This window comes from Talpa occidentalis, unplaced genomic scaffold, assembly GCF_014898055.3.
Source record: "Talpa occidentalis isolate TD23 unplaced genomic scaffold, MPIMG_talOcc4v2.1 talOcc4.8, whole genome shotgun sequence".
NCBI classification, from domain to species: domain Eukaryota; kingdom Metazoa; phylum Chordata; class Mammalia; order Eulipotyphla; family Talpidae; genus Talpa; species Talpa occidentalis.
Genome location: NW_023605194.1, coordinates 62,136,564 through 62,147,829, shown reverse-complemented (window position 1 = coordinate 62,147,829; position 11,266 = coordinate 62,136,564). Strand labels below are relative to the sequence as shown.

The 11,266-nt window shown below is 39.1% G+C and overlaps 1 pseudogene; it reads left to right on the top strand.

Moving 5' to 3' along the window:
- The first annotated feature begins 2,095 nt into the window (after positions 1-2,095).
- On the top strand, positions 2,096-2,232 carry LOC119234988 (U2 spliceosomal RNA; annotated as a pseudogene).
- Positions 2,233-11,266: the final 9,034 nt, after the last annotated feature.

Sequence of the window (11,266 nt, the reverse complement as noted above, 5' to 3'; positions counted from 1 at the left end):
CTGGTAGTGTCAGTTCTATAGTCAGCTTTCTAGTGTTAGTTCTTAGTTGGTTTTATCTGACCCTTTGTTTTTTCTCTGTTCCATGCCTACGTGAATCTATCCTCCATTTGTCTTTCTCTGATTTAGTTTGGTTAGCATAATCTCTTCCATTTCCATTCATGTTGCTGCAAATGGAATGAGTTTATCTTTTTGCTTACTAAGTAGTATTCCAGTGCATATAGATGTCATATCTTCTTGACCCACTCCTCTGTATTTGGTTACTTAGTTTATTGCAATAACTTGGCTACTCTAAATAGTGCCACAATGAACATGGGAGTGCATGTTTCCCTTTGAATTAGTGTTTTTTTTGTTTTTTTATTCTTCAGGTAGATACCTAGCAGGGAATTGCTGGGTTGTATGGCAGATCCATATTTAACATTCTGAGAAAACCCCACACAGCTTTCCATAGTGACTGGACCAGTTTGCATTCCCACCAGCAGTGTAAGAGGCTCCTTTTTCTCCACATTCTTGCCAGCACTTTTTGTTTCTGACATTTTAATATTAAAAACATGTGTTTCTAAAACCCTGGATTTTGCTATTGTTTATACTCATGACTCAATCTGTGGTCCAGGGTCCTCTCTGACAGTCTTCAAGCTCAGAACTATTTTCATAAAAACTTGATGACATTATTTGACTTTCCCACCCTCATTCTCTACTGGGCTTGCAGTGAAGTTTTCCACAGATACATATATATATATAAAGTTACTTCATTTAACTTTAATTGTCACAGTTAGAATGCAGACACAGATATGAGAATCTAGTCATCTCCTATTATGTTAGATATAAAAGAGATTTGTACAAATATAAAACTATGCCAGTTTTCTCACTAATTTTTGCTTTTATTAGTTACATTATAATAAGTGTGGAATTTAGTTTAGCCTATAATCAAACTTGTTTTTAATAAAATTAGGACATGCTTTAAATTTTATTCTTTTATACATCAAAAATTTTTAATTTTTTATTTTATTTTCTAATATAATGAAAATGATTTGATATAACCCATATAAACAAAAGCTCTCTAGAGTCCTTGAGAGTTATTAAGATAGTTTTTAAGAGTGTAAAGAAATCCTGAAGCCAAAAAGTTTGTAAACCAATGTCTATGGTGTTAAATCAATTAGTAAGTCTATTAATGAAGTCACCTTACTATGCTACTAAGGCATTATTAAGTTCTGAACAGCCTATTTTTCATTGAAGAACTGTAACTATGGCAACTAGACTGTACCACTGAACGCAGGAAGTTAATGCTTCAAAATGGAAACTGCAAGCACATCTGACTTTTACAAAACATGAGATTGAGTCACTTTGGTGTTCTCTTCCTGTTAGTTACCTTAGCCTTAGAGAATTGTATGTCCATGTGTTCTCATATCTATAATACTCAATGAGGTTTCAGAATTCTTAGAACCTTGTCCCCTCCTGCAATTTGCAAACTGCCCTGGGTCTCAGCTCCTTAGCCTAATTGTTTCACTGGAAACATGGGAATGATAGCTTTAGACAGTGCTAAGAAAGTGATAAAGCTAGTATATATAAAACAGTTTGAAAACTCTAATATGCTTTGCAGATATAAGGTTTACTACTAAGTATTTCAAACACAGGCAGATATTTGATGAAGATATAAAAGATATTTGATCCCTGAAATTTACGCATATAAGACATTTGTAAATGCGGGACCTATAGCAAGAGAGTTGAGATGAGACATTTTTTTTCCTAATGACATTTCTTGGTGAGTGATTTATAGATACAAAGATTGTGTGTGGATGGATAGAAAGGTGGAGCGAGCTTGAGCAGGCGGGAGGCAGTGGAACAGAATAACATATCCTGTAAGAGAGGCATATCCCCTGGGACTACTTCAGTGTAACAGAAATCCTTCCCTGGTAGGCTTTGGCTATTATTTAACAGCTGTCCAGTAGGTTCAAGCAGCTTCCTTTTAAAAAAGAAAGTGTCGAATACACAAGATGGCTTCATGTTGTTGATTTATATTTAAATGAAAAAAAAAAATTGGTCAGCAGAAAAAGGATCTTTCTTCTATTTATTTATAGAAAAAAATATGCCTGCTGTGATCGCTTCTCGGCCTTTTGGCTAAGATCAAGTGTAGAAAAAAATATGCCTGCTAAAGTTTTTACAGGAGTGAGTAATAGCATCTTAAAATACAACTCAAATTTATCCATGGCTATATAAACCAAGATATGACCTTTTCAAAGGATAAATAATAGAAATAGCAGATCACTAATTAGGCATATGCTGCTGAGTTTAAAGCATAGACTCATCATGGATATAATATTTATGTCTTTGTCTGCTTACATTAATGGCTTAAACAACAGAAACACAGTTCTGGAGGCCAGGAAGTCCAAATCAAGTGGCTGGCCAATTCTATTCCTGGTGAGAGCTGTCATCCTGGCTTGTAAATGCCAGTCTTTTCCCCATGTCCTCACATGAGAGGAAAGAAGAAAGAAATCTCTCTCCTATAGGATTAGGATCCCACATTTATTACCTCATTTAACTTAATTGCCTCCTAAAAGTCCTATATCCAAATATATGACATTGGAGGTCAAAACATCAACAAATGAATGGTGTGTAGGGGTGGGGGTTGAATCCAATTCAGTCCATAGCAATTTGCCATCTGAAAGTAAGTACAAACTAGACTTTGAATGATAACACATAGCTGCATTAGAGTATCTTAGAAACTACTGGCTTATTCACACTCAAAGGGACAAAATATTCATGAATCTGTCATTTTATACATTGATTTTTCAGTTTCTCTAATTAAATATCAAATCACCACAGGCTACTGTCATATTACTAATGTTTCAGATATTCAAACACTGAGAAATACTTCTTCCCTTGACAAAGAGGAATTCTAAGAGGTTGTTGATATTGTCTTCCTTTGACTGAATAATTTTTTAAACCAGAGAGATAATCATCAATCCCTGAGGTGGAACATAAGGTACATTCTGAACAAACAGAATCTTGAAGTCTCTGAATCAGAAGCTACCACAGAGGTGGCCTAGATCAGCTTCCTTACTTCACAGAAGAGGAAATAGACCTTTAAGGTAGCAGTGATTCTCAAAGACATTCCCTGAAGACTACTCTACTGTCAATGTTATATCTGTTGCATTATCGTCAGGAAGTGTGATTAGCTTGCCATTAGCTTATGTTATTAAATTTTGCTTTTACTGTTAGTACATTACTTTCCCAAGCATTATGTCAACTGGTTCTCTTAACAACCCTGTAAAATAAAAAGGGCATATGTAAGCCAAAGGATAAAGGATTGGATTTCTAGATGTGGTCCACAGAAAGAAATAGAGGGAAGACAACTGTAAATTTGCAAGTCCATGACAATAAGGATGAGTAATAAAATGGATTTCAAATGCTACATCAAAACAAATGGATATCAATTACGTATTGTAAAAGGATAAGTGACTTTGTGAAAGTTGGGTAGTGAGTGGCAGGGTAGTTGAACACAAAAAAAGCATACTTTTCGTTTAATGCAATGCACTGCATCAACATGTTTTCTAATATGTAACTATTCTCCCTGGAATAAACCTTATATATCCATAGCTCACCATGGATATTTATACTGATCAATTTAAGCTATTTTTTTCTTATTTTAAAACATACTAATTTGTGAAGGATGTCTATATTCTAAATTTGTATTGTTCTTTTTGTGGCTTAACTAACAGTTTAACCACTGCCATAAAATTACATAGGTGTCTTCCTTCCTTTCATTTTTGTTTATATAAATATTTTTTAGCATATAAGGATTACCTATTCCTTAAGTACTTTGTAGAAATTAACTATAAATTGCTTCAGTTCTTCTCTCCATATATAAAAACCACATGAATATATTTCTCATTTAAAAATGTTTAATTTTCTATTCCTTCTGAGTCAATTTTGACTATAAATTTATATTAGAAGTAGCCATTTTATCTAAATTTTCAATGTAATCGCATACATTATTTTAGAGTTGTAACTGAGAGTATTTATGCTATAGCTGTGTATATCTATTCATCTATGTAAATATCCATAGCTATCCTGTTTCTTGTTTATTTATACATTCTTTCATTTGGTCTTGATCATCTTGCTAAAATTATCTATTTTCTTTGATTCTTCAGTGAATTACCTTTTGTGTTGCTGGTCCTCTAGTGTTTTGTGTATCATTTTAAAATTTTATCTTATTTATAATATAGATTTATGTATAGGTATCATATATTTATTTTTTCTTTCTTACACTTTCTTCAAGTACGCTATTGATCCTTTTGAGGTATAATTGACATATTTCATTATATTAAATTGAGTTGCATCTGTTTTCATCATGTGAATCACCCTTTTTTGACAAGTAAGTCCCTCTCCTCTCCCCTTGGAGCCCCAGCCTCCCATCCCATTCCTTAGTTCAGGATACATACCTCCATTTGGCCTCACTAACTTTGGAATTTTAATATCTAGGAGATTCCCTTATATATGAAATTGTTTATTTCTCCCATCAAATCTCTTTAATATTAATTTGATTATTTGACCAATCTGAGAAGAACCCAAAAGGTCAGAGGGAAGTTTCCCATCCTACCCCACAGATCTTAAGGAAGGGGCAATGAGCAGAACCACATGCTGCAGAGATAGCAAGAACAACAACATCTGAGAAGATAATTCAGTTTTACATTTATAATGTACTGATCATGGAGAATTCATTTTCAGAAAGAGAGTGAGAGCATAGGCCAGGTTATAAGGAATCAGTGTGAGTTGGAAATGGGGATACCAACTGCAAACTTGTTACCCCAAAGTAGTCAAGAACTAAATGGGTAATCCAGGAGTCATCAGGACACACTAACTTCTTCCTTTGGGTAGGGAAGGATCTGGTGGAAAGAGGAACATGGGAGGGAATATGAGAAGAGGCAATGAGGAGAGTAAAATCCTGCAGGAGCAGGGCAGGACAGGAGCAACAATTTTGACATGGGACTCATTTTCAAAAGGAAGAGAAACAAATCTGAATCATGTTCTACTACTTTATAACTTTCTTAGCACACTTTTGCACTCAATGAAATATCCATTTAGCACCCAATCAAGCAATTTCTTGATTAATCCATTGCTTTAGATAGTAATTTACAAGTGAACCACAAGGATGTGAAAGAAGTTTTTTTTCACATTATTCATTTCCCCCCTATTTTAAGTGTCTTATGTATAAATGATAGCTATGTTGCCAAAGGTGGGCCCACTACCTTATGGCACTGAAGTCAAATGCCGTGCCACCAGATTTTGAGAAAAGAACCAGTTTTATGCAAGGTCACCTGGCAGGAGGCTGGAGGCAAGACTCAAATCAGTCTCCCTGAGGATGGGACTTTGAGCAGTTTTCATGGAGTTGAGGCACAAAGAAAAATATTTTTAAAATGTAAGCTGATAGAGTCTGATTGGTTGTTTTCTGCTGAACTATGGTATAACTCAAGTTTGGGTCCAGAACTGCAACAAAACTGAGCACCCCTCACTTTCAAGAGTTGCCTATCTTACCATGGGAGCAGGGCATCTTAATTCTGTCTTCCATGGCTGTATTTCTGTCTAGGTAATGAGTGGTCACTTTGTGGACAACACATGCTTTTCTGGCCCTGTTCTCTGAAACACACTTGTCAAGTTATGAAAAATTTGCTTTTCTTCTTTTCAAAATGATTTTTAAAAGAAGGGCTTCATTCTATAAATCCTCTCTGCTATTCTTTCAAGATAAGCAAAACCAGGAAAGGACCACCATGGTTTCAGCTTTTCTAAAGTTTTTGTTATGTTCCTCTTTTCCTCCACCCTCTTATTATATAAATCTATGTAGCCTCCTAGATTTCTTCTAATCATCGATTCATTCTCCCATTATCCACATGACCTTAGAGGAAAAAGATATGCAGTTAACCTAGCAAGCAAGAAGTCTCTGACTGCCCCCTGCTCTTTCTCCACGTTTAAGAAGAGAGTGGTTGACTAAGAACATATGTGGACAAGTACTGTTGTCACAAATAGTTCATCTTAAGCTGAAAGAAATATGAAAAGAAAATTGCAGTCAAAGGTATTTGGTATCCATCCCCAGATAAGTTCTTTTTTTTCAAATCCTATAGCTAGAGACACTTCTTGGGTAGAGCTATCTTACCAAATATAAAAATTCAATAGACATCTCTACACATCCAAACATCAGTTGTTTGATCAAGAAACTGGAATTTTAGGCCTAAGGTCTAATCTATAGGAAGATAAGGCCTGAGTGGATGTCCTTTACACTACCTTGGTCTAATGTATTTCTCTATGCTTGGATCATTAGAACCACAAACATGAGCCAAGTCTGCAAAAGTAAGGTTAAGTGCTAGTGTTAGTGGGCAGACTGAGTGGCACCCAGGACCTCTGAACTTGTACACTGTAAAGAGTTTCTGGCATCTGCTGCATGAAGACAAAGTATACTCTTAGTGTTTAAGATCCTTAATAGAATAATGGTGCAGAGAGAGGGAAGACAAGAAAGGAAATAATTTCCCAGTGAAACATCCAAAGATACCCATCTCCTTGTGGGTAAATGTCCAGCCAAACAGGGTTGGTCTGAAGTGGGGCCACTGAGACCTGAAATGTTGCCACAGGTCTGAGGTGATTCTGTCAGGGAACCATGGAAAAGGGGAAGTAGGGGCCAGGCCCTTTTGTCACAAGTCTGGGACAAAAGGAACTAATCAAACTACAAGTCAAGATAATGACTGCCATTGCCACCTCCTGTCGTGGCTCTCATCCGTGTCTCTTCCAAGTGTCTACATGTGTTGACTTTACATCACTCCTCCAAGTCCACCCAAGCCCCTGATGCAATCCCAAAGCTGAGAAGCAAGCACACCTTCCTTCACATGTTTCTCTGCTGCATATGTTGCTCCCATGGTCTTTATCTTCTCTTGGCCACTCAGCTCTGCCCCTCCTTAGATGAGTCAGGGAACCTGGAACCTCACTATTCTATGGAGATTCTGCTGCTACCACTAGAACTGTTATGAGAACAGGCTTTATTGTTAGACCTGAGTTTGAATCTTCTGCTACTTTGCAGTTTTGGGAAATTTGAGTAAGTAAATTAACTTCTCAGAATTTAAGTTTTCTTATGTATATGACAAAAATAATGTTAATATTTTATGACTAATATTATTTCAAAGGAGTTTGCACATTATTCACTGAGCTGGTATGTACTAAGCTGCTTAGCACAGCGATCACCCTGTGGGCATTCAATCAATAGGAGAGTCATTACCATTAGCAATAGAAAAGGATTTCTGATTATAGATGGCAGAGCTTTTCCTGAGCTAGACTTGCAAGTTCATTAGTCACATTAGTCACACAGGGGGAATGTATGTGCATGTATAAGGGGATGAGAGAAGACAAAGTCTGTTATGTACCTATAAGCCATCTAGCATGAAAATATCCAAGTTTACTTTCCTGGAAAATGGGGTGCTCCACTAATTTGGTTACTCTTTCAGTCCTAATATTGTTAGCGGGCAGGGTGAGAGTCCCCTGGGGCCCCCAAATCTGCCTGATCTAAATAGGTTCTGCTATCTGCTGCATCAAGACAAAACATACTCTAGTGCATAAGACCTTGAATAGAATATAACTTTAACACAATTAGTGTGCAATAGAGAGAAGAGAAAGAATATACTTAAAATAATTTCCAATTATACACCCCAAGTTACCCATCCCCTCATGGGTAAATGCTCAGCCAAAAACAGGGTTGGCCCAAATCAGAACCACTGAGGCCTAAAATTTGCCGCAGGTGTAAGGCACCTTCTGTTGGGGACCCACGGGAAAGGAGCAGAAGGGGAGCAGAAGTCTGGAAGGAAAGGAACAAAATCAAAATCCACGTTGGGATAAAGGTTGCCATTGTCAGCTTCCCCACAGGTCTCTCACTCACATCTCTGTCTCTTTTAAACATCTCCTTCCATGTCCCCCAAGTCCCTGGTACAAGTGCAAGGCTGAGATCCAAGTGCAGCTTCTTCATGTGTCTCTGCTCCATGTGCCTCCTCCAGGTCCTCTTCATCCTTCCTTCTCTCAGTGTTCTCTAGCTTCCCTTTCCTGCTTAGTTCCACCCTCCCTGGGTGGGGCAGGGAACCTGAAACCTCCCCTTTCCCTGGGGATTATCCTGCTACAGTATCAGCCAAAAAGAGACAGAATCAAGGCTGAACTAGGGAGACAAAATGTATTGCCAGCAGATGTTTCATTAAAATCTGATTTATCTTGATTAAAATCTATATTGTCTTAGCCTGAGAAAGTTAATATTATGATAGAAATAATTCACCATTTTAATCAGCACCTTGAGAATGATTTGTACCCTAGAAGCTCTTGGGGGATAGATTTATGTGTGATCTTCAGTTTCTCTTTCTTAAAATTTTTTCTAATGGTTTTAATTTTCTTTTTTTCCATTCTTTCTGACAAGAACATTTATTTGTCATATAATAAGACTACTTCAAAGTTATAAGAGAGGCACATCTTCACATCTCCTTACTAACTTATCAACTTGTAATACTATAAAAGAGCTCTGACTTCTTGAACAGGGACAAAAAACACCAAGGGGCAGAGTGGAGCCTCGGGGTAGACTTCAAAAGATTGATCTGGCAGGCATTCTGCTTCTGCAGGGGTTCCAAGTTCTGTGGGAATCTCCTACTTCTCCTCCTGCTTGGGCTTAGCGGCCCCTGAGAGGGAGGGCTGCTTCTGCTCAGGCCCAAACATTCTTTTTAACTGTGCTTTCACATGTGGCTTTTATTCCCAGCTTCAATACTTGGGCAGGCAACATGATCTCACCCTCTTGGAAGACTATTGTGGTCACTATCTTGCCCTCATAGTTGATTTGTTAGTGGGCAGACTGAGGGGTACCTCAGGGCCCCCAAACTTGCATGTCCTAAAGGGATCTCACCTTCCATGTACACAAAGACAAAGCATACTTAGTGTGAAAGAATTTTAAAAGGATTAGTGTGCATACAGAGAGAAGAAAGGATAATAGTTCTCTAATAAAACACCCAGTTACCATCATCTGGTGTGTAAATGTCAAAACAGAGTTGGTCCAAAGCAGGGCCACTGAGGCTCAAAATGTTGCCACAAGTCTAAGACACCTTCTGGCAGGGAACCATAGGAAAGAAGCAGAAGGGGCCAGGCAAATCTAGGACAAAACAACAAAATCAAAGTACAAATCAAGGTAACGGCTGCCATCGTCAGCCTTCCCATGTGTCTCACTCACATCTTGACTTCGTGCCTCCTTCCATGTGCCTCAAGTTCCTGATGCAAGTCCAAAGCTGAGAAGCAAGCACACACTTTTTCTTCATGTCTCTCTGTTCTACGTGTCTCATCTAAGTCCTCTCTTGTTTCCCCTTGCTGCTCAGCCCCACCCTTCACTGGTGGGTGGGGGGCAGGAAATATGGAACTGTTACAGGACAGGGAGAGGGGCACCCCAGAAACCCCAAACCTGCCTGCTCTAAATAGGTTCTGCCATCCACCGCATCAAGACAAAACATATAAGACCTTTAATGGAAAGGAACTTTAATACAATTAGTATACAATACAGAAAAGACAAAGAATATAGCTACCCATGCCCTCATGGGTAAAAGTCCACCCAAGTGGGATTGGCCCAGAGCGAGGCCCCAAAGCCTGCCACAAGTCTAAAGCACCTTCCAGTGAGGACCCGCGGAAAAGGATCAGAAACAACAGACAAGCCTGGGAGGAAAAGAGCAAAATCAAAATTAAGGTAAAAGCTGCCATTGTTTTATAGTTGCTTGTTGATTTTGATTTTTACTTTATTATAATTAGTCTTTTTCCTGGAAACCAGAGACAATATGGGGGTGGGGGACGAGAGGAGGGAGTAGGATGAAAACAAGGGGTTGGGAATTGTATGGGGACTGTAACGGTAACACGGTGGTCCCCAGGAAAGGGGAGGGTTCCAGGTTCCCTGCCCCACCCAAGGGGGGGTGGAGCTGAGCAGGAAGAGGATGCAAAGGAGACTGAGGAAGGAAGGAAGCAGGATGGAGCCAGAAGGAGACCTGGAGGAGGCACATGGAGCCTAGAGACACCTGAAGAAACTGCGCTTGTCTTTTGGTCATGGACTGGGTGACACAGATGTGGGTGAGACCCGTGGGGAGGTGACAATGGCAGCTTTTTTCCTGATTTTGATTTTGCTCTTTTCCTTCCAGGCTTGTCTGGTTGTTTCTGGAAGATGCTTTAGACTTGTGGCAGGCTTTGGGGCCTTGCTCTGGGCCAGTCCCATTTGGATGGAGTTTTACCCACAAGGGGATGGGTAACTTTGGGTGCTTGATTTAGAAACTATATTCTTTGCCTTTCCTGTATTGTTTCCTAATTGTATTAAAGTTCCTTCCCATTAAAGTCTCATATGTTTTGTGTTGATGTGGCAGATGGCAGAACCCATTTAGAATAGGCAGGTTTGCAGGGTTTGGGCTGCCCCTCTCCCTGCCCTGTAACATAACCATGATGAAAATGCATACATTGGGCAAAAGTGAAAAAGGATGTTAAATAAATAAATAAATAAATAATAAAAAAAGTTTTATTCAATGTAAAAAAAAAACAACCCAAAAACATGCCATTGTCACCTCCCCACGGGTCTCTCACCCACATCTGTGTCACCCAGTCCACGACCAAAAGGCAAGCGCAGTTTCTTCACACGTCTCTCTGCACCATGTGCCTCCTCCAGGTCTCCTTCTGGCTCTCATTCCTGCTTCCTTCCTTCTCCAGTCTCCTCTCCAGCTTCTTCTCCTCCCTGCTCTGTTCTACCCTCCTTTGGGTGGGGCAGGGAAGCTGGAAACTCCCCTTTTCCTGGGCACCACCCTGTTACAGAACTCCTTTTTTATGAAGATTCCCCCCAATAACAGATTCAGCTACATTCAGTACATTTTGAACATTACTTTTCTCCTCTCCCAGGTCTTTGGGCCCTACAATACCTCTTGCTTCTGTTTCCCGCTAGGAGGTTGCCTTGGCTTTGTTCTTCTGGTGTTTTTGCTCTTGGGCCACTCTGCTTTGGACCTGCTATTTGGTTGAACATTTGCCCATGAGGGTTGGTTGATTTTGGAGTTTTATCAGGTGTCCATATTTGTAGTCACTCTCTCCCCTACTCCTCTTAGCCCTCTCTACTCCAGTTGAACCTCTCACCAATTAAAAATCTTTGGAGACTCTAGAGAATGATGACTTTGTTTTTATGTATATGGGTAGCCATGAACCTGACAATAGGCAATATGAGCTTTGCCTTAACAGTTTGGTGTTTCGAGGA